We start from the raw sequence: 24194 nt of genomic DNA on the forward strand, positions 1-24194 counted from the left end.
AGTGTAGGGGAATGCACCCCTTTGGCGGAGTGGAGGAACTTTCAAGAATTACTTTGTCGCCATCGGGGACACACTAAGGGGAATTAACAAAGACATACCCACTGATGAAGTGGTGGTAGTGGGGGCATACGGCTGGGGCCACACGGGGATTACTGCGATCCCCTCGCATGACACTCGGCTCACGCTGGCAGTACAGTAGAGCCGAGTGTCATGCGAGTGTCCCTGCAACTGAGGTCCAATTGTGAGAGCGGACCTCAGCTGCGGGGGGCGGGCCGGCACGGAGGAGGGGAGGGAGGGATTTATCTCACTCCTCCGTAGCCGGCTATTGCCATTCTCGCCCTACACTCGCTGTACACCGGTGTACCGCGAGTGCAGTGCGATTTTTCTCTCGCCCCATAGACTTGGATGGGTGCGAGAGAAACCTGGATCGCATTCCACTCGCAGTATGCTGCGATTGTTTTCTCGGTCCGATTAGGGCTGAGAAAATAATCGCTCATGTGTGCTAACACATAGGCTAATATTGGTCTGAGTGGAATGCAATTTTTTTTTATCGCACTCCACTCGCACCGATTTTCATGCCGTGTGGCTTAGGCCTACTGGTGACTCTCTCTTCTTCGGTCAAGACCGGCAAGGTCCTGACGTTATAGGTTTAGTCATTTAATTAATAAAGCTGTGCCTTACACCATTCATTTTAGTTCTTTTCTGTCATGTGTTGTTATTGTTTTAATAGTCAAGGAAGGCGCTTGCGGTCCGGCAAGTCTGAAAGGGTTTGTGATCTGAATCGTGCGAAGATCCTTTTATAAGTAGGGTCGGCTGTTTTCATAGATAGGTAATGCATTAAGCCTATGTAATAAGATGTTCTCAGGAGTAATGACAGTGAGAGACTGTGCAGGACAGGATATGACTAGGCAAACAGGAGAATATTAGCAAATGACATCCGAAAAGTGGCTGGAGGTGACACGTGACTGTGACGGGACAGATCGTAAAATAGAGATCATAGATCTAAATTCTACAGTCACATAAGCATTCGGAGGCTGCTCATGATCCACCTGAGCCTCAAAATATGAAACTCTCAATCTGCTGCATAGTATGGGATCTAGCATGGAATCGTATCCACTCCATTACCTTTAGAGGGAACCTGACATCACTTTTTTGGCCTATAAGCTGCGGCCACGACCACCGGGCTCTTTATACAGCATTCTAACATGCTGTATATAAAAGAGCCCAGGCCAGGAAAATAACATAACAAACACTTTATAATACTTACCTGTCGCGCTGTGGGCCTTATGGGCGTCTCTGTTGTCCGGTGCCGGCGCCGCCTCTTTTGGCCATCTTTGTTCTCCTTCTTCTCTAGCTGCGGTGCATGACAGGTCCGACATCATCCACACTCACCAGCATTCAGGTCCTGAGCAGGGCAGATCAAAGTATTGCAGTGCGCCTGTGCAGGACCGGCGAGTGTGTATGACGTAGCCGCGTCATGCACCCAGGCTTCAGAAAGAGGACGAAGATGGCCTAGAAGGTGGCGCCGGCACCACACAACGGAGACGCCCATAAGGCCCACAGTGCGACCATTAGGTAAGTATTATAAAGTGTTTTTTTATGTTATACCCCCGGCCTGGGCTCTTATATACAGAATTCTAACATACTGTATATAAGAGCCCGGTGGTGGTGGCCGCAGCTTATAGGCCAAAAAACTGGTGAAAGATGCCCTTTAATCACGGAGACACAGAAATTTCAAGTGATGTATAAAAATGGCCTGTCACCATTCCTGCAATGTCAGTTTTAGTTAATATTTGTATTACTCATACAAGTATTTTCTCTTATTCTGCATTGTGCTGTTCCCTCTGTTATTACTCCTGTATATTCAAGAAGTCTAAGGTATGACCATTGCACAACTGGAGAAATAGACATGCATCGCACATCCCAAAATCATACTCTAATCTAATGCCACGAGGCAAAAATCAAATACCTGAACATTATGAACACTGTGTATAGTAATGTGTGAACACATATACATACAAATATGATTCTCCTACAGAAAAGACCCTAGATATAAGCCAGACACAGCAAGCCCGAATTTCACATGCTGATCTCCTATGGAGAAGTAACTCTGCAATGTTGGTAATCCTCGTTTGGACACACCTGAATAAAAGAAGGTTCCTCATGATCTACAAGGCATTTTAATCTGAAGATTAAGGGTAGGGACTCACTATGTGGCTGCTGGCTGCTGCCAAAGATCACACCCATGGGCAGAGGCAAATAAATGTACAGTTTTGGCAGTAACATGTCAATTTTATTCTAAACTTTAATTGTATAGAGTAATAAAGTATAGAGTAATAAATTAGTGCACGTGAGTTTACTATTGACTTCAAAGGGAACTCCCCTAGTGGTAGCTGGCAGCAGTTAAATGTGAGAGCGAGCCCCTAACTGCTGTCTCTGTTACTATCTATGGGTCTATGTTCATCACTTAATATAAAAGTGAGAGGAGCAATGGTCATATGTGGTAACATTGGGATTTTGGAACCACCGACAAGGCTCCCCACAATCAGGAATTTAGGTAGAGGAAGTAAGGGAGATTTGGCTGATGTTTGCTGTAGGAGCTGACCTTCAGCTTGTGTACCATGCATGGTCCCATGAGGGAAGGGGGTCCAGCTAAGAAGACTAGCTGTGTCTCAAGATGTATGGTATGGAAAACAGAAGCTCCAACAGTAAACCACAGGCTGCATGGCTGCGTATGCAAGAAATCCAAATACGTTTTTTCTCCTTTACAGGCATATTGTACTAATATTATTATTATTATAGCGCCATTTATGTAGATGTTGTGCCCCGGGGCAGCCGAGCTGCTCGGATCCAGGATTACTGTGGCTCGAGGGTCCCCGGACCTGGGTAATGGCGGACGCTTAATGAAATGGCAGGGGCTATTTACAAGGGATAATAAAGTTAATGTTCATGACACCACCTGTGGTAGTGCGGCGAGGGAATAGGTGCCGCCGCTGCTGCTTATGAGGGACTGAGGCTGATGGAATCAGCAGCAAGTGTGTTAACCCCCTCCTCAGGTAGGGGTGAACCCCAGTGCCCTCTAGGTGTTGAATGAGGTGAAGGCTGAAAGGAATGCAATCAGGCAAAGTCCAAGTGAAACAGGGAGCCTTTACTGATGATTTACTCACAGGTTACACTCCCCTGGTGCTGGGGACAGATTCCTGGTTCCCTTTGTCCCGGCTCTGTCCGTGTAGCCTGGCTATGGCCCCCTCCGTGCACTTCTCTTGTCGTATGGCTCCCTCCTGGCATGGAGCTTTCCTACTTCTCCCCTCGGGTTCTGCACCCGGTTGTGTGCACAGCTCTGTCAGAGTCCCTTGCAGACCCCGCAGCCAACTTCTTCTCCCCTGGGCATTGTGCGATCGATCCTCAGGCCTTGCACCCAGACCTGACACCCAGCCAGGTGTCCTCCTCCCTCCTTCTCATCACTCCGTCTGGCCTTCTCACTTCCACCCACTAACTCCTCCCTCTCGGGAGCTAACTACAGGAGGGTTGGATTTACACCTCCTAGGCAACCTCCACTTCCTGGGCAGGCTTTACACCATAGGACGGCCAACCCTCTAATCATGCCCTCTTGTGATCCAGGGTGGTTTTGTGTGAGTATTTTAGGTGTGTGCGGGTTTAGCCAGAGCTAGGACTCCAGGAACCAGGTTGTAGAACTTAGTAGCACGACTGCAGGGGCGCTACATAGATTGTGAGTGAGGGCTCACAGTCTACAAGGGATGGGTGAGGATACAATAAGTGAGAGTGGAGATGGTCATGCGGTGGTACAGTGGACTGAGGGTTACTGCGGGTTGTAAGCTTGTCGGAAAAGGTGGGTCTTCAGGTTCCTTTGAAGCTTGTCAAGGTAGGTGAGAGTCTGATATGTTGTGGCAGAGCGTTCCAGAGTATGGGGGAGGCACGGGAGAAATCTTGTATGCGATTGTGGGAAGAGGAGATGAGAGGGGAGTAGAGAAGGCGATCTTGTGAGGATCGGAGGTTACGTGCAGGTAAGTACTGGGAGACTAGGTCACAGATGTATGGAGGAGACAGGTAGTGGATGGCTTTGTAGGTCATGTTTAGGGTTTTGAACTGGAGTCGGGCAATGGGAAGCCAGTGAAGAGATTGGCAGAGAGGAGAGGTCGGGGAGTAGCGGGGGGACAGGTGGATTAGTCAGGCGGCATAGTTTAGAATAGATTGTAGGGGTACGAGATATATAGGGGTATGTTAGAAGGGAGGCCAAAGAGCAGGAGGTTGCAATAGTCCAGTACATACAGATATATCTCTGGGTAAAAAAATGGAAAGTCAAAGATATTTTTTCCAAAAACTTAATTTAAGAAACCCTTCAGAAAAATGAGGATTGTCCAAATGTATAGAAAAATATATAAAAAAGTATATATATAGAAAAATGCCAGCGACATCTATAAAAAGATCACCCTGATGGGACAACAAAATGATTAACTCCAGGATTTTTACTGTTTATGCAGCGTAAATTGTAAGCAAAACAACAATAAATAAAAATTGAAAAATGCATAGCAAGATTTATATAACTACATAGACCTTCTTCAAAGTCAAACATTTTTAAAACTGAGACTTGGGAAGTGTTTAATAAAGGGTTAAACAAAATAAGAAGAGAAAGGAAGATGAAATCGAAAAAAGGTTCCTCTGCTAATAAGAACAAGAGAAGGAATGTTATTTTAATAAGAAATACAGCACTTGCATAGTTACACAGAAACTATTTTTTAAAAGAAGCTTTTAAATATTTGGGATAAGTATAAGCAAGTCACTTCTTCCAAGGTCAAATACATTTCCCTGTCTGTATAATGAAAAGCGGAAAACCAGAGGCTGAACTATAAATAGTGTTCATTTGTATGAGGAGCACATTAATCCTGCCAGAGAGCAAGCGACTGGTGTGAACCGTCACAAGGAAGCAAGGACAGAGGATGGATGGATGGATGATTGGATGGATGGATGGTTGGATGGATGAACGGATGGATGGATGGATGATTGGATGGATGAACGGATGGATGGATGGATGGATGATTGGATGGATGGAAAGATGGATGATTGGATTGATGGATGGATGGATGGATGGATGGATGGATGAATGGATGGATGGATGTGTGGCGCCCTGGACAAGCCAGGGGCCACAGGTAACAACACCAACACACCCCACACTCCCGGTCAGGCACACCTAAGTCAGACAAAAACCCTTGTTGCCTTCCTCCAGGGGCTGATGTCCACACCAGGGGGTGGGCCAGGCGTTTGGTCCCGCCCACCGAGGAGTTCACAGTCCTGGAGGCGGGAAAAGCAGGCAGATTAGGTTTTGAGTGGAAAGTGGAAGGAAGAAAAGTGGTAAAGGAGCAGCCTGAAGTTGGTCCGGGTGTGTGGCCAGGACGGATCAGCAAGGTTGGCAGACGGTGGTGACCGTCTGCAGGAGTGGCCTATTGGAGCTAACCGTAAGGACCGTGGACGGGCGGTGGCCCGGCGGTACTGGACCGGCACGCAAAGAGAAGCCAGCACCATCCGGCAGGGGCTTACGGACCCCAGCAAGGCTAGGAGTCGCCGAGAATTTGCCAAATCCGTTAGCGAAGGGAACCTCCTGGGTTTCCCAGCAGCCAAGTCCCGACAGAAGGCAACCGTCCAACCGTTAGAGGGAAACACAGTCACCGCCAAGGCTAAAGTTGCCAGGGCCAGAGCCTGCGGGCAAAAGGGGCTCCTTCAGCCCATATCCAAGCTGGGGGAGCGGGTTACCGGTGGGAACCCATTGGAACCATACACACTTTACACAGGTGCAGAGAAAGGCAGTCACCATCAACCTGCCGGGAGGAGAAACACCACAGCCGTCTGTGGGACCCGTCCATCTAGCCGTGTGTTTTACCGAGAACTGTGTCTTCATCATTGGCTGAGTGAGTACCACCGTGCCGTGCGGCACAGCGCTGCCCCCGCAACCATGCACCCCGCCAGGCTCCGTAACCCGCCTTTATCCATCCCTACCCCTCACCGGGCCCCGGGACAACCAACCCCACTACCCACGGAGGGGAGAACCAACATCCAAGCTGCTCCCTGTCATCGCTCCCGGGATCCCCGTCCAGAGCAGCGGTGGTGTCACAAACTCACCACAACCGTGGGTGGCGTCACGGACAATATCCCTAAACCAAACCACCCCCTTTCACTCACGGGCGAGGAACGCCGCTCGAGTCCCCGGGATCCGGCCCACCGCTCGAGCCACCGAGCAGCAGCAGCCGGACCCGAGCAGTGGGTGAGCGCAGCGTCCCCTCCTCCGCCCGCGACAACTTGGCGTCACGAACAGGATCTTACCGCTCTGCCGTCTGGTAGAGGTGCGCCTTGTTACCGCTGGAGGTGTCCGGCCAAAAATTTGCAGAAGCCGCCATTTTGGGCGCGAAAAGTTCCCGCTCGAGCGTCTCCTCGAGCACTGGAGGCGCGAAGGCCTAAACCCCGCCCCTGTAGAGGAGCCGGAAAGATACTAAGGGGGACGCGGATGGAGAGATGGCGGCGTCCTCGAATTAAAGCGCGGGAGTGCCCGCTACCGGAGCGTCCAAGCTCTGGGGGAATCGAGGAGGAGTAGCCTTTGAAGACTGCGGCCCGGGTGAGCTCCCCGCCGGGACCGCTGCGTGGCTGGAGCGGGAGCTGGGCCGGTTCTGCTTGAAGGTGAGGGCGCAGAGCCTGCAGCAGCTGCTGGACTGGAAGGCGGAGATCCACAGGATGGTTGCCGTAGTGGGGGCCCGTGAGCAAGGAGTCGCTGCGGCCGTGCCGCGTCGCGACCAGTCCACCCAAACCCCAGAACCAGCCCTGATTGCATGGGAGCCGGGGGCCAGCACCGCAGCCGGAGGCCCAGAGAGAATGTAGCTGATGGAGGAAGTGGTTCCGACCACGCTGCCCCCACCGCCGTTCTTAACGGCCGTCAGTGGTTCTGGGCTGAACTGCCTGTGGAAGGAGAACCCGATGTATCGACCGGTCCCCGAGTGGGCCGACCCCCTGCGGTGGTAGCCGCTCCAGAGTCAGCGGAGCTCCGCTGCAAGTTGTCCCCGTTGGGACCACCACCAAAGTACCGTTTAGAAGTTTTGCAAATGATAAGAATGATTAACCGAGAAGATTCACCTGATTGAATCCTTGATTTGAACTGGTCGTTGCCGGCAACTGGTCCCCGTTGGGACCCCTTACAAACAGCTGCATAGGAACTACTACGGACAAGCCCGACAACTGGCAGGGCAACCACAAACTTAGTGGCTTGTAAATAAAAATGTGTTTTTGTTGGCTAACCATTACCGCCTCCGGAGAGGCTGATTTAGAGGATGGGCCTGGAGGAAAGAGATGGCCTAGGCCCGCCACTACCGCAACCGGTGGCGATCCTCCGGGGGTTTCAGGGGCTCCCCATGGACGTGGGTCCCCTGAAAAGGACAGAACCCACTCGGGCAACTTGTGCTGGACTGGGGTCAAGGGGTGCTGCCTGTTTGCTTAGGGGCAGCATCAGGGCCAGGTTGCTTGGGTGGGAGAGAGCGGAAGCCGTAACCGTTTAGTAACGTTCAAGTAAGAGTACCTCCCGATGCGGGAAGATGTTATTATAATTGTAACCTGTTTACCATTTATCTTTTCCAGTTGTGATAATAAAACCGGTGATGGACGGGCAGCCCGCGGACGGGCTGCATTTTACTAAGGGGGAATGTGGCGCCCTGGACAAGCCAGGGGCCACAGGTAACAACACCAACACACCCCACACTCCCGGTCAGGCACACCTAAGTCAGACAAAAACCCTTGTTGCCTTCCTCCAGGGGCTGATGTCCACACCAGGGGGTGGGCCAGGCGGTTGGTCCCGCCCACCGAGGAGTTCACAGTCCTGGAGGCGGGAAAAGCAGGCAGATTAGGTTTTGAGTGGAAAGTGGAAGGAAGAAAAGCGGTAAAGGAGCAGCCTGAAGTTGGTCCGGGTGTGTGGCCCGGACGGATCAGCAAGGTTGACAGATGGTGGTGACCTTCTGCAGGAGTGGCCTATTGGAGCTAACTGTAAGGACCATGGATGGGCGATGGCCCGGCGGTACCGGACCGGCACGCAAAGAGAAGCCAGCACCATCCGGCAGGGGCTTACGGACCCCGGCAAGGCTAGGAGTCGCCGTGAATTTGCCAAATCCATTAGCGAAGGGAACCTCCTGGGTTTCCCAGCAGCCAAGTCCCGACAGAAGGCAACCGTCCAACCGTTAGAGGGAAACACAGTCACCGCCAAGGCTAAAGTTCCCAGGGCCAGAGCCTGCGGGCAAAAGGGGCTCCTTCAGCCCATATCCAAGCTGGGGGAGCGGGTTACCGGTGGGAACCCATTGGAACCATACACACTTTACACAGGTGCAGGGAAAGGCAGTCACCATCAACCTGCCGGGAGGAGAAACACCACAGCCGTCTGTGTCTTCTGTGTCTTCATCATTGTGTCTTCATCAATGTGTCTTCATCATTGGCTGAGTGAGTACCACCGTGCCGTGCGGCACAGCGCTGCCCCCGCGACCCTGCACTTCGCCAGGCCCCGTAACCCGCCTGCCATCCATCCCTACCCCTCACCGGGCCCCGGGACAACCAACCCCCCTACACACGGAGGGGAGAACCAACATCCAAGCTGCTCCCTGTCATCGCTCCCGGGATCCCCGTCCAGAGCAGCGGTGGTGTCACAACCTCACCACAACCGTGGGTGGCGTCACGGACAATATCCCTAAACCAAACCACCCCCTTTCACTCACGGGCGAGGAACGCCGCTCGAGTCCCCGGGATCCGGCCCACCGCTCGAGCCACCGAGCAGCAGCAGCAGCCGGACCCGAGCAGTGGGTGAGCGCAGTGTCCTTCCTCCGCCCGCGACAGATGGATGGATGGATGGATGGATGAGTGGATGGATGAATAGATGGATGGATGAATAGATGGATGGCTGGATGAATGGATGGATGAATGGATTGATGTCTGAGAGGTGATCGAGCCCTACAATGTAAAGTATATAGTTGTGTAGAGTACAATGTGTGATGCCTATTGCTAAATGGGTATGTTGATATGTTATGTTGCTAGCTGGGTGCAGGTTCCAGATACAGTAGAGTAGGACTGTTATCAAAGGTGCCATCTTGTGGTTGGGCTGAGGTAGCGGCAGGATGGAAGAGAAGGTTAAAGGGGTAGTGACTAGAGATGAGTGAGGTTTGGTGTTCGTACCAAACAGACTTTAAAACCCCCCCAGAGTTTTGGTGCTTTATGTATGCTGACCACTCATGCGAGCATTGCTGTGCTCGGGTACGCTGAGTACTCAGCCCTGTGCAAGCCACTTGCAGTGTTTGAATGGCTCACACTGGGACTAGCAACAGCGTGATCGGGTATAGTGTGCACCAAAAAAAAAAAATGGAAAAACCCTGTCCACCCGCCCCCGGAAGTGATCTGTTTATGGCTGGTGGCATATGGGCAGAGACCTGAACTGCCCATTAGGGTTCAGATCAAGTCCGTTACCCAAACCAAACTTTATCTAAACCCAAGCTGCACCTGCCTAACCGAACTTCCATGGGTCCACTCATCTCTAGTAGTTACAGATGTGGAAAAGAGGTTAGTTGGGAAGTCCCGAGAGGAGCAATGTAGAATAGGGTTCAAGTCTGAGAAGATGTGGCCTTGGTGCTAGGGCTAGTCCGGGAACCCTGAGGTATCCTCGAGAGGTCTGGAGCCTACGGCTCACCCAAGCAGGCTTAGAGAGTCATCAGGCTAAAGAGCCATCAGGCCCTAGAATTGGACGAAGGTGAGCAAAGTCAGGGGAAAAGAGACACAAATCCCCGGAACTTGAGGACCAGATCCAAGATAGCGGAGAGGGACAGGTTCAGAGGTAGTACTCCACACTGAGAGGTAGGAAGCAAAGGAAGGCCGTGTCAGTCAGAACGAGGCCGTGTCAGTCAGAACGGTGTGAAGAATAAAGTGAACTTTTTGGTTGGCTAAGTGAACACTGGTGTTAATAAGAGTCTACAACAATGTTCACCAGCAGGGTGACAGACACCGGCCTGAAGAATCCGGTGTTAAGTGTGGCGCCCCTGAGGCTTCAGTCGCCACAGAGTATTGCATCCAAGTTTGGGTGTAATACTAAACCCGGATCCTGAGGAGGTCATTCCCGGTTTCACCACTTACACACGCAAATACACACCAGGTTGCCCCTATTCCCACTGGGGACTGGGCTAGGGTTGGGTAATAAAGGGGTTGCCTACAGAGTGGCATTTACAGGATGCCCTCACACAGAGTCCCCAGTCCCACTAGCTTAGGACCAGGGAGGGGGGAGTTGCAGCCAGCAGGGGGAATCAGGAGCCAACACAACAGTTAGAGAGATCTTCAGCAGGAGAGCAACAGAGCAGACGTGCTTCAAAGGTGCTCCAGTGGGAAGGAGGAAGAGTTCACACGGTTGCTGTATGGAGAGTGCATCTGCTCCCCTTGGAACTGGCGCCAGACAGGGCGGCAGGACCCTAGGGAAGAAAGTTTCAAGCTTCCCTGGCCACAAAGCACCCTAAAGCACAGTGCCAGAGAGGATCTGGGGCCTCGCTTCAAGCCGGACCCCATATGGGAACCTGTCACGCTCCCCGGTGACCGTGCCATGCTCCCCGGTGCCCATGCCACTCTTCCCGGTTCTCCTTCCACGCTCCCTGGCTCCCCTGCCACGCTCCCCGGCTCCTCTGCCACGCTCCCCCGCTCCCGGACCTCGCTTCCCCGCTCCCGTGCCATGCTCCCCGGTCCCCCGCTCCTCAGCCTCCATGCTCCCTCACCTGCGTCCTCCAGGCAACCCGGTCCCCGGTCCCGGCGTCCCTCCGCTGTCCTGAGCCGGCCCGGCACTCCTGCCTCCTGTACACCGCATCCTGCTCTGGCTTCTGGCACCCGGGCCTCGCGCATGCGCATTAGGGCGCGCGCGCGGTCATTGACCCTTTCTTAAAGGGCCAGTGTCCTCCAACAGGATATTGAAGAATCAGGTACAGGGTATATAGGGGGATCCTTTCCAATTGGGCAGGGCCTGTTCTTCGTGTTTGCTAAGCTAGGAGTCAGGTCTCCTTGTGTCTTGTGCCATACTTACCTATCTCTCTTGTAGAGTCGCTCCTGTCTCGCCAACCGGTCCTGACGACTCCCGAACCCCGAACGGTGACTGTCTGCCATCCCGTCAGTCCCGACCATCTCCGATCCCTGGATCCGTGTGGTGACTCACCTCCTCGCTCCGTTGGTTCCGGATTCTGCCTGACGTCATCTCGGCCTCCGAACCTGAGCTCCGTCACCCGGACTACCTTCAGAGACTCCGTGGTCCCAGGGACTTCTTCACTCCACTCCTCTGAATGGACTGTCCTGCTACCTGTAGTGCTCCGGCTACCGGGCACCTTGCCCTCGGTGAGGTGTTCAGCCCAGTGGATCCACCTCCTGGGCCTACCCGTCCTCCTGGTCCTAACAGAACCGCGGCACCTGCATATAGAGACCAGAGTACTACTTGTGAAAACCTGGGTCCCCTCGTAGCTTCAATCCAGGTGATCCATAGACAGGCGCTAAAAGGAGGGAACCCACTGAACACCACACCGGACTGATCTCTAAAGGGATTCGAGTTCGACGGAGCCCATCATAGCAAGTGACAAGTATTATATGGGTGAGCGGCACATCACAAAAGTGAGTAAACAATCTGGAACCACAGCCATAGACTCTGTCTCTTTATTACCGGTACTGCCGCCTCGGTGCCGCAGTTACTACTCCCATCATCACCCTCCCCGGGGCCCGCTCCACCTGCCATAGCTGCTACCACCATCCGCCCCGGAGGACAGCGACAGCAGCGGCGGCCGATTCCTCGGCCACATACTACAGGTGGTGTCACGACATTCAACTCACTACTACCCCCAACATATCTCCCCTGCCATCTTCTGTATGCCTCGGGGCAACGGAGCAGGGTTAGGCCGCCCGTGACAACGACAGTCGATGGCCCGGCGATGAGTAGGTTAACCGCCTGCCCCGTGGGGCGCTACTTTATGCACCCCAACCAAAGTCCAATCCACACACAGAAGCTCATTAGAGAAGGAGTGCTGCACCCGAGTGGCCCAGGACAGGCACCTTCCTTCAGATGGATGGATAGATATACAAATAGACAGACAGACGGACGGACGGACGGACGGACGGATGGACAGATAGATAGATAAATAGATAGATAGATCTTCAGGTGTGGGTTGCTGTGATTGTATTGTAGTAGCATACAAAACAGATATGCAGCCGTGCCCTAATATATACAGTACGTAAATATAAAGTCTCCTCTGCTGAGAACTTTGATTTCCTCCCTGGGTGGAACAAGCAGGTACCGTATATAGGGAACAGATAAAATAAAAGGACTCTGCATTGGCTTCTTCTTCTGTCTTGGTAAAACAGGTAGCGGATAGATAACAGCATAATTTGCAATTAAAAACATTATTTTAGGAAATTGCTATTTATGCAAAGTCTTGATTATGCTAAATAAAAGTCGTAGTCCAACTGACTCTGTGACTAGCATTATAATTAGCCGGATTGGCCCTCCCAGCTATTGGCTCATGTACAAGCTGTCAGTGTGTCAAGTTCAGAATGACGATGATGATGAGACTCAAAGGATCTCTTGATATCCGGCTGCTGCTTCTAATTAAAATGTCATGTGTGCACACGAGAATGAATAACTGCACAGCAAAGTCAGTTATGTCTATCTCCATGACTGGCTCTTAACCAAGTGTGTTCTTTATTGTTTGAAAGAAACTCTAGACCAAACAGTAAGGGGGTGTGAACAAAAGTTTTAGTCCAATCAAGTATCGTAAGTCAGGGCTTCATGACGTAGAGAGATCTGCATATTCTCCGTTGATTGGTCAGTCTAGGCTCCAGGAATTTCTTTGTCGATCTGTCTTGGGTGGAGAACAGGAAATAGCAGCCATCTTTACAATTACATGTGCTGGTATATACTGTGTCTAAGGAAAATACACTGAATATGCAATATACATATATACATGTTAGTAAGAAACAAAAGCATTCACAAATATGTGAGTTAGTTCACATCTACTGAACTATATAACTGAGTCTATGAAATGGCTGAATTAAGTATTTTTGGATACTCAATTCTTTATCCTCAACAGTCCCCCCTAAAGACTTACTTCTGCCATTTCTAAATTCTAAGGGTACTGTGTTCCCTTAGGAAGAGAGGTAGAAAGACTTATCGAAAAACCTGCCTAACTGAACGTTGAAACATGGGCGGAAAGGGGAAAGGGGTTTTCTTCACCGGTTTGAGACCAAGGACTCCTAGGCGAGTCCTCACCCTTTGTAGTTGGACTTTCCCATGTCTCAAGGTTCTCTAAGTCCTCTCTTCTAACTGTTCTGGCAATGCTGGTCTAAGACTGTACAGGGTTTTCTGAAAAGGATAAGTATGAGCAGAACGCTCAGTGCAGCTCTGGTTGATTAACCCTTCTACAATGCGAGGCGTGGATCCATAGATGTTTCTGTGGTTGGATCGGCTCCTCTAGTGTTGACTCATGGCTCTTTCTTGGTTGTCCTTTAGGATCAATCAGTTTCCTGACTGGAGACCATATGCTAATAGCTCTGATTTAAGATCTGGAATTGGAGAATACACCTGATTACCACACTATTCAGTCAATTATATAAAAATATACATGTCTATGCTAAACCAAAAACATCTTACATAAAGACCTGCTTATTGCAAAAAGAAAACCATATACATTTTATACACGATTTACTAGTTTCCACTTTTCTATAAAATATACACTTTTTGTAAACACATTTTTCTTACATACCACCTTCATGTGCTTCTCAACAATAATATCGTTTTCTGCACTGGAATGCCTCTGACCAAACCTGGAGAGAAATTTACACAACACGCACAGACTTGCATACAACATGCTCATGATATACATCTATAATCAGTTTGCAGTCTCTAAGAATGGGTAGAGCAGGTGCAGGGTGCTTCTATGGACTCTTTACAGTTTTTTCTCACTTCGTTTTAGGCACATGTCTTACAAGACTGGGTGAATCTGCCCACCTGGGTACTGAACCCGGTGTCACCAAAGCACACACTGACAATTGTCTTTCACAGATGTTACCTGGGCCATCATTAAGAAGAGCTCTCATGGCAGAGAAAGCTTACCACCCTTTGTCCACAGACCTTCCTCAGTCAGCTGGCTCCCTGCATGTCACACTCCATTCCTTGTTGTATCGCTTGTTCCTGTAGGGATTTAAGAACACAAGGAGTGACAGAAGTCACTGACGTGACCAAGGTCACCAAGGCATGGTCGGTATTGGTGAAAGACTCTCAACTCTAGGCCCGTTCACTGCTTCTTGGTCAGCTGCACCTGTGCAAGGATCTCCATCCGAATCCATCAGCTCAGATCTAGACTTTCTTTTCGGCATACCTAATTCATTTGACAACAGGAAAAAATCTACAACCTACATACACCTCTAAAGACTCTTACCCACTCCTGTTCTACCCATCTAGAGAAGGCATTTAATGCATCACTGTCTCCTGTATCAATAGGATTGGAGGGAGTGGTCGAATTTAGACTACCTCATGTGGTGTAAACAGCAGCATATCCAGTGCAGAATCGACCACCATCTGGTTTCATCTATAAAAACAAAAACTAAAAAAATATACATTAGATCATTCTTATAACTTCATCTCTGATCATAATACAGTTAGTGGTCATCTATACCTCACATGACTGAGAATACCAAATAAATAAACAAACAAACAAATAAACAAATAAACATATAAGACAAGACTTTCCTATTTCAGCTAACAGATATACCTCATAGTAATCTAATAAACATAGCCTGTGGGAAAAAGGTCAGCTTCAAAACCTATCTAATATGCCTGCTACGCCCTCCAAGAAACTGGAGAATATAATTAATACCTTATTCCCCCCTTGTTTAATTGTTTATTTACCAATATGGCAAAATTCAGCATTTGTATACTGGTATTCCCTAAAAGAAAAGATAAAACAGCAGGTAATAAATTAGCCACATACTAAAACCTAAAATGAACAAACACTGAAAATAACGTACATCTTACAACACTATACATTACTGAGAAATTTTAAAAACCTTACAATAAACAACACTGTATCCATAAAGAAAAGAAAAACCTTTCATAGTAGAAACGACTGAGACATGATGAAATGACAGCTGTGACTAGGCGACTAACCACCGGGAATGGGTGGAGAGCTTTGAACAAAGAGCCATTGCGAGGGGTGTGGCTTATGAGGTGTACTGCCATCAGTGGGTGTAGCAAGACGGCTGCCACAGGAAGTTCCAGGCACCTGACTTCCGGGTGCAGCATCCATGTTGTGACTCTCTGGGTGTACTGGGAGTGGCTGGAACTACGTAGTAAACCAGGGATACTTTTAGTGCCTGGAAATTTGCATTTCAGCATACAAAGGAGAGATTTGATTAGCACCAGATATAATGACTTCTAAAGCAGAACAATAAGGCACCGCTAGAGAAAAACATTTAGTGATTCTACAAACAGCAACAGACAGTGAATGGGGTCTTTGTTCTTCATTATAAACTCACTACAGATTAATCTGAACTTCAATACATGGGTTGCAGCCTGCCATCTAGTGGTAGTCCAACGATTTTACACAACTTTTTGCAATCTTTTATATTTTTTTCCATTTTTTTTGTAACTAGGGTGACAGCGTTCTCAGCTCCTACTAAAAAACAATCCCTTCTTGAACAGAGTATACAGTGCTCTAGCTGGATTGGCCACATCCAACTGAACCCTCTTCCCACTTCCCTACTATGCAATAAGGACATACTGCGACGTCCAACGTACGAATACAATACCGTTCCTCGTACGTTCCTATTTTTCCGGCGTCTCACATAGCAGTGCATGAGTTAATACTCAGGGGAATACGCTGGTTCAAAACACTTTTCTCCACCACCGGAATCCCTCCCCCTCTTTTCCGTGTAAGAGGACGCACTTTTTCAGCGTCCAACACGTGGATACTAATACCGTTCTCCACGTGTTCCTATTTCCGGCTATAAACAGAAATCGATGTGTTTTATATATAAAAATAAAACACTGGAGGACACGCCAATTCCCTTATCTCTCTGTTCCAAAAACAAACCAACGATTACAAAATGCTGAAAAACGCATAAACTAGTTAATTTCTCTCAAATCCAAACCAAAATAACACTTGTCTTTCTTTCAAATCATTACAACTCTGATTGCTCTACTATACAAAGGCTGCAGGCATCTCCTGTATGTTAGCCCACTGACCCCTCCTCTCTCCTCGCTCCAAAGAGCTGCGCTGTTTTAACCCCCGGTATCTGCCTCTTCACCCTCCACCCCCCTTGCTTCTTAGCTAAAAGACAGTAGAGACTGAGCCGTGTAACTTGATCTCCGCTCTGTCTCAAGCAGCTGGTGGACATATGGCCCCCACCTTTTTGCTTCCTCTGAGTGTAAGAATGTAAAGATGTAGCTGCTTCAGTGGGCTTCTGCTCCCCCCCCTCGCATTCTTTGTTCTCAATAGAAAGACTGTCATGGATATCCCTGGGCTGAACCAGACCCCCCCGCAGTCTGCCTCTTCGCTCTCAGTGAAGAAGAAAAAAAAACTACAGGCAATTAACTCTCCGAGAACCAAACAGAGAAATCACAAGCTTGATTAACTATACACTATATACAAATAAACAGCTACTCAAAGAGCCCTCCATTTCTACCTTACTTACAGCCAGAAAGACAGACAGCCGGATACTTTACAAAAGACCTAAAAGCCAGCACCTATAGGGTCTGGGTTTTTTTTTTTTCTCGGTCACCGGCGAGCGACAGTCACACCGTTAGGTCTCCGGTGCACTACCATTCTCCGGACTAGTGACCACCCACTTTCGCCAGGTGTCTCTCGATCCACAGGTAAAACAGCACACACAATGTATATGATGTTCTTACCGTGAAACGGAGGGTGATCAAGTCCTCGATATCGAGCAACACCTGGATACTTGTGGAGTAGCCCCAGACGTCCGGAAAGTGGAAGCTCTGACTCACTCTTTTCGGTGGCCCCACACTTGGTGCGCCAACTGTCAAGTTCAGAATGACGATGATGATGAGACTCAAAGGATCTCTTGATATCCGGCTGCTGCTTCTAATTAAAATGTCATGTGTGCACACGAGAATGAATAACTGCACAGCAAAGTCAGTTATGTCTATCTCCATGACTGGCTCTTAACCAAGTGTGTTCTTTATTGTTTGAAAGAAACTCTAGACCAAACAGTAAGGGGGTGTGAACAAAAGTTTTAGTCCAATCAAGTATCGTAAGTCAGGGCTTCATGACGTAGAGAGATCTGCATATTCTCCGTTGATTGGTCAGTCTAGGCTCCAGGAATTTCTTTGTCGATCTGTCTTGGGTGGAGAACAGGAAATAGCAGCCATCTTTACAATTACATGTGCTGGTATATACTGTGTCTAAGGAAAATACACTGAATATGCAATATACATATATACATGTTAGTAAGAAACAAAAGCATTCACAAATATGTGAGTTGGTTCACATCTACTGAACTATATAACTGAGTCTATGAAATGGCTGAATTAAGTATTTTTGGATACTCAATTCTTTATCCTCAACAAGTGTATTGTGCCATGTGCACTCTATTCCCAGCAATGTCCTCAACTCTCCGCAGTGATTAGCCCTCAATGCAAAGAAATCCTGAAGGAAATTTGAGATGCTATAGTCTGTCCTTTCAAATTGAGACAGCCATCATATGCCATTCTCCCTAGAGAATTAACTTAAAGCATAACCTTCATTTTAATCATGTCATAAATCAATAGTACACCTGAAAATAAGTGACTCTGTAATATATCTTATCAGGGAAATCTGCTTCTATCTCATGATCAGTCATTATCAAACTTCTCAATTCAAAGGTAATATATGTTATTCAGTGAAGACTTTCCTATTTTAGATAGGTAGGCAGTTTGCAAACTCCACTTGCAGATCCCCTAAATGCCAGAACAGCAGAAACCCCCTCAAGTGACCACGTTTTTTAACTACACCCCTCTGGGAGTTTATCTATGGGTGTAATAATGATTTAAGCAGGTTTTACACACTACAAGATATCTTACGATGTGTCGGCGGGGTCACGTCGTAAGTGACGCACATCCGGCATCGTAAGGTATGTTGTAGCGTGTGACAGCGACGTGCAATTGCGATTGAACGAAAAACCGTTCATTGCATGCACGTCGTTCATTCCTGACGAATTGAACGTCAGATTGTTCATCGTACCCGGGGTAGCACACATCACAGTGTGTGACACCCTGGGAACGATGAACAGATCTTACCTGCGTCCTGTGGCTCCCGGCCCACAATGCGGAAGGAAGGAGGTGGGCGGGATGTTTACGTCCCACTCATCTCCGCCCCTCCGCTTTCATTGGCCGGCTACCGCGAGACGTTGATGTGATGACAAACGTCCCTCCCACTCCAGGAAGTGGACGTTCGCCGCCCACAGCGAGGTCGTATGGAAGGTAAGTACGTGTGACGGGGGTTAATCGTTTGTGCGGCACGTTCAACAAATTGAACGTGCTGCACATACGATGGGGGCGTTGCAAATTGCATACGATATCGTATGCGAAATTGCAACGTGTAAAGCAGGCTTTAGTCTCTGGAAAACACCAATGGTGTCAAACACAGTGAGTGTTGCAAAATTCAAATTGCAAATAAGTCCTTGTAATGCCCAGTACATTGTAGTGCCAGAAGTGTGGTGCTCAGGGGAGGGGGGCATTTGGATTTTTGAGCTCAGATTTTGCTGGATTTCTTTTTGAGGGGGAGCCATAGCACTTGTCCAGAGCCTTTGTGCTGCCAGTAAAGTGGAAACCCCTTATATTTTCATTAACAGATGATAGACTTCAGTGGTGACTTTTGTATTTTTGTAGGTTGAGTTGAATGCTATTTGGTGGCAATTTGGGGTACATAAACTTTTAGATCAGTTCACATTTATCCTGTGCTCTATGCTGAGTATTTACATCAGGGTTTCCATCTACATCTCCGACATACATGATTTAGGGGAAACCCTCAATGGATCCATTCACTATAACAAGGCAGCAGAGTGACTCCGAATTCCATTTGGCCTCTGTTCAGCAGTGTCTGTCTTTTCAAAGCTGTACATAACTGTTGTTGACTGTACTTTTGTACACGTCTGAAAAGATTTATAAAAAGATGGATACCGCCAGATCACAAGCCACATGGGAGTTCAAAGTGACTCCCTTGACTTAATTAGTGAAATTTCCATTGGGAATTTTGTCTGAATCACGTTTTTCAGAGATTTAGACATAATCACTTATGTAAGTGTGTAGTGCCCCACAGGGCAGGTGTGTTTAATCTTCTCGTTGTTGGGCTGTCGACTGTCATGATCACGGGTGGCCTAGCCCGGCTCCGTTGTTTCAAGGTGTACACCTCAGGGGCGCCACACTCTCCCACAGTAAATGGCAGCACTGCCGGGCCGCAGCAATTTAAAGTTTGTACACCGCATTTTCTATATGCATTAAACAAATAACATTCTTCCCTTAATGGGAGGCACCATCAATTAAGTTTTAAACATTTTCAACAGTTACCAGTCAGCAGTCTCACTATGCAATTAATATCAACATTTGCATAGAAAAGAAAAGAAATAAAGAATGAGAGAGAGAAACATTTAAGAAACACAGTTATTCTTGCTTAGCTGCTGGTAGTGCCAGAGGGCTGATCCCAACCCCCTGGCTCTGGGCACTCAATGAACATCCAGGGGTAAAGTGTCCAACTTTGCCACAACAACGGCAAACTGGTGTGATGATGTCCATGATGTCAGAAACGGGTTTCTTCACAGGAACAGTCCTGGAGCATCTCTCCGGTAAAACACTCTGCAGAGGCTTGATCGCAATTACCTCAGTCTTTCCTTCTTTGCGTGACTCCAAGGGATCCGGGTGAGCCACAGGAGCCATCGGGGGAGCATCAGTCGGAGGGCATGTTTGTGACAGATCCCAGAGTCCTTCCCTGCCGACACTTAACAGGGTTGATTCTCCTTCAAAAGTGGAAAGCTGCGAGTCCGGCATCTCCGGTGTTACAGGTGCAGGGTCTGGACCATCCTGGTCTTTTTCCTTAATGGACATGTATAGGCCAGTCTCTAGTTTCCTGTTAGTTGCTGGCAGCGGGGCTCATTTTGGCGCTCTTTCTGGGCTCCTCCCATGCTTTTCATGCCGCCCACGATGACACGCCCCTACTTTTTCCTGCGCTGCACAAGCAATGGTGACTGTCCTTTTTAAGCAAAGTTTTAAACACAGTCCAATAAAGCGCACAGTACCCAGGTTTTTAGGCTGAGCACGTTATCCTGTTTGTGACGAAAAATGTAGCGCCCCACAGGGCAGATGCGTTTAACCTACTCGTCGCCGGGCCATCGACTGTGGTGGTCATGGGCAGCCTAGCCCAGCTAACGGAGCTGGGCTAGGCTGCCCATGACCACCGCAGTTGATGGCCCGGCGACGAGTAGGTTAAACGCATCTGCCCCGTGGGGCGCTACATTTTTCGTGTCAGCAACGGGCCCCGAGCTATACAGAAGATGGCAGGGAAGAGATGATGGGAGTAGTTGTGAGGTGGTTGTTGTGACGCCACCTGTGGTATGCGGCCAGGGAATGGGCCACCGCTGCTGACACTGTCCTCTGGGGCGGATGGTGGTAGCAGCTATGGCAGATAGATTGAGCCCCGGGGAGGGTAATGATGGGAGTAGTAATAGCGGGCGCCGAGGCACGGAGCGGCAGTACCGGTAATGAAGAGACAGAGTCTATAGCTGCGGTTCCAGATTGTTTACTCACTTTTGTGATGTGCCGCTCACCCAGGTAATACTGGTCACGTGCTATGATGGGCTCTGTCAAACCCGAATCCCTTTAGAGATCAGTCTGGTTTGGTGTTCAGTGGGTTTCTCCTTGTAACGCCTGTCTGTGGATCCCCTGGCTTGAAGCTACGAGTGGACCCTAGGTTTCACAAGATGTACTCTTGTCCCTATCTGCAATTGCCACGGTTCCGATGTGGGGTCTGGCTTGATGCGAGGCCCCGGATCCTATATGGCACTATGCAGTCGGGTGCTGTGTGGTTAGGGAAGCTTGAAACTTTCTCCGTTCAGGCAGATTCTGGAAAACCAACGTGAAGTATGAACTTCCCTAGGGTTCTGCCGCCCTGTGTTGCGTCGGTTCCGAGGGGATCAGGTTCACTCTCCCCACGGCAACTGTGTGAACTTTCTCCTCCTTCCCACCGGAGCACCTGTGAGGCACGTCTGCTCCGCTGCTCTCCTGCTGGAGCCTAACCGTTGTGTTGGCTCCTGACTCCCCCTACTGGCTGCACCTCCCCCCTCCCAGGTCCTAGGCTAGAGGGACTGGGGCCTGTGTTGAGGGCATCCTATAAATGCCACTCTGTCGGCAACCCCTTTATTACCCTACTCTAGCCCAGTCCCCAGTGGGAACAGGGCAACCTGGTGTGTATTTGATTGTGTGATGTGGTGAAACCGGGACTGACCTCCTCAGGAACCAGGTTTAGCATTACATCCAATTTGGGTGCAATACTCTGTGGCAACTGAAGTCTCAGGGGCGCCACAAGTGCTCAACGTAGAGCACTGGATAAATGTGAGCTGCGCCGTACTGCAACTTGTGGGAGGCAGAATAAACAAATGAACAGCAGTTGAAGAATTAGCTTTATTCATTTATTTTTTAATGCCATACACCATGCGGTGTAAGGGATTTGGTGGCTTTATTCCTCAGGTCAGTACTATTACAGTGATACCAGATTTATATAGTTTATTAAAACATTTAAAATTGTCATAATTTACTCCTGGCTCAGCTGCAGCTGAGACGTTTTTTAGTTTCACATCTCTGATAAAGGACTCGTTAGGGGTTAATTCTTCCTGCCTCGTTCTGGAGGTCAGGCCACTATATTAGGGCACTGCTTCTCTGGAACTACGGCAGTGATATTTCTGGCTCTACTGTGTTATGATTGGGAGTAACCTGTTGTCTGCCCTTCCCCCTCCTGACCTCCATGTTCAACTGACCTGTTGTTACCTCTGTTCCCGTCCTGTTAGTGTCTCTCCCGCTGTCTCCCTGTTCGTTCCTCGTCTGTTTTCCTTGATTCCGTTCCTGTCCTCTTCCCATTCCTCCCTGCTTCTGAGTTCTGATTTCCCGACTACTGTCTGTTTGCTTCCATCTGACTACGTTTAGACTTTGCCCCTGTGTATTTACAAGACCTCATGTTGTGAGCCGCCGTTCTGACTATTCTACTGCCATCTGGTGGGCTTGACTAGTATTACCTCTGCTAGGGAATACTCTGCTCATACGTTTTCTCTACTCTACCGCCCTCTAGTGGTTTACCTGCTAACTACCTTCTCAGGTAGTTTCAGGAATCTTTTCTGTCCCACATCACTGCACTGCTATAACACATCTTAGAGTACAGCATGACAAAAATACTTTTTTACAAAATAAACCCTTTTTTGCAACACCAAAGTTTGAAAGCTATAGTTTTTTTATTTTTCTGCTGACAGAGTCATGTGAGGAATGTTTCTTTGCGGGATTAGTTGGAGTTTTTATTGGTACCATGTTTGGCCACATAATATTTTTTGATCGCTTTCTATTCCACTTTTTGTGAGGCAGAGTCAAGAAGAAACAGCAATTCAGGAATTGGTCTTTTTATGCTGTTCACTGTGTCGTAAAAGTGATACAACAGCTTTATTCTTCGGGTCAGAACGATTACAGCGCTACCACGTTTATACTGTTTTTTTGAAGTTTTGCCACTTTTACAACATAAAAATATTTGTATAGGAAAAAAATAGGTTTTGCATTGCTGTATTCTGAGATCCATAGCTTTTTTATTGTTTTGATCGCTGATATAATGTATTTCAATACATTAGGTCTATCTATTTACCAGCAGACGAGTACTGCAGGTTACAAGTCATGATCATTTCTCCCTATCTGAGCGATGCTGCTCTGATCAGAAGAAATAAATGAGCGATCAGATTGCTGATTCTTATATGCGCCTAGGGGGACTAGTAAAATTTAAAAAAAAAACGTTTTGAAAAATTAAAAATATAAAAAACCCATGAGAGAAGTGTTAGTCCCTAACATATCAGGAAGAATGTTGGAAGGGTGGGCAAAGCAGTTGGGAGATCAAGAAGTGGAGGAGAAGATTTTGAATGGTTGGATGGTGATGAGAAAGAAGATTGTGAATGAGAACTTAAGAGATACCCAATTCAGGATCATACATAGAGCTATCTATGGATTTAATATACTGAATGCAAGACATCCAGATAAGATGATGAGTTGTCCAAATTGTGGTACGTAAAAAACAGATGTATATCATGGGATATGGCAGTGCGAAAGGATTGAAAGATTTTGGAAACAAGTCCAAGGGGTAGTGAGGAAAATCTGGAATAGAAATGTAGAGTTAGATCCAATGGTCTGGTTATTTCACTATCAGCATCGGGAGGAGGGAGAGAAAGGGGGAGACAAGTTACCGAATCTTTTCCATGATATAGCAATGATAAGTAAAAGGGCTATTCTTCAGAAGTGGCTGGTGAAGGAAATACCAACAAAAGAAGAACTTGTTAATCAATTGAAAAAAACGCTCATGTTGGAGAAGGTGATGGTGGAGAGGTGCAAAGAAAGGATGACAGCAAAACTTTTCAGTAAATGGAGAAAGTTCATAAGCGTTATATGTTCTAGAGAAAAAATAATACAAATAATGGCCACATTTGTGTCTACGGAATGGTCCATGAAGGAAGACCTGTCAGGGTCCCTGTGCAAGCTGAAAGTATAGTTGGCCAAATTCTGGGTTGTGTCGCATGGAGAGGGGCGGGAGAAATGGAGGGATAGTGTTTACAAGTAATGTTTGTAACAAGTTATCAAGGAATGCTGAAGGGGGGTAGCGGAGACTAAATAATGGAAATATACATTGACGAAGAAGGTCAAGGAGCAAATTTGATGACCGTGACAAATATTTGATCGATAAATTGTAGAGACTATGTTATTTGATATTTTGATTTGTTGACCCTTATTTTCTTCATTCTGTACCCTATTTTACCATTACAAGAAAAGAAATAAAAATTTGGTTTAAAAAAAAATAAAAAATATAAAAAACCCAAAAGTTCAAATTACCCCCTTTTGCCCCATTGAAAATTAAATGGTTAAAAAA

This window comes from Anomaloglossus baeobatrachus, chromosome 4 (genome assembly GCF_048569485.1).
Source record: "Anomaloglossus baeobatrachus isolate aAnoBae1 chromosome 4, aAnoBae1.hap1, whole genome shotgun sequence".
Lineage (NCBI taxonomy): Eukaryota > Metazoa > Chordata > Amphibia > Anura > Aromobatidae > Anomaloglossus > Anomaloglossus baeobatrachus.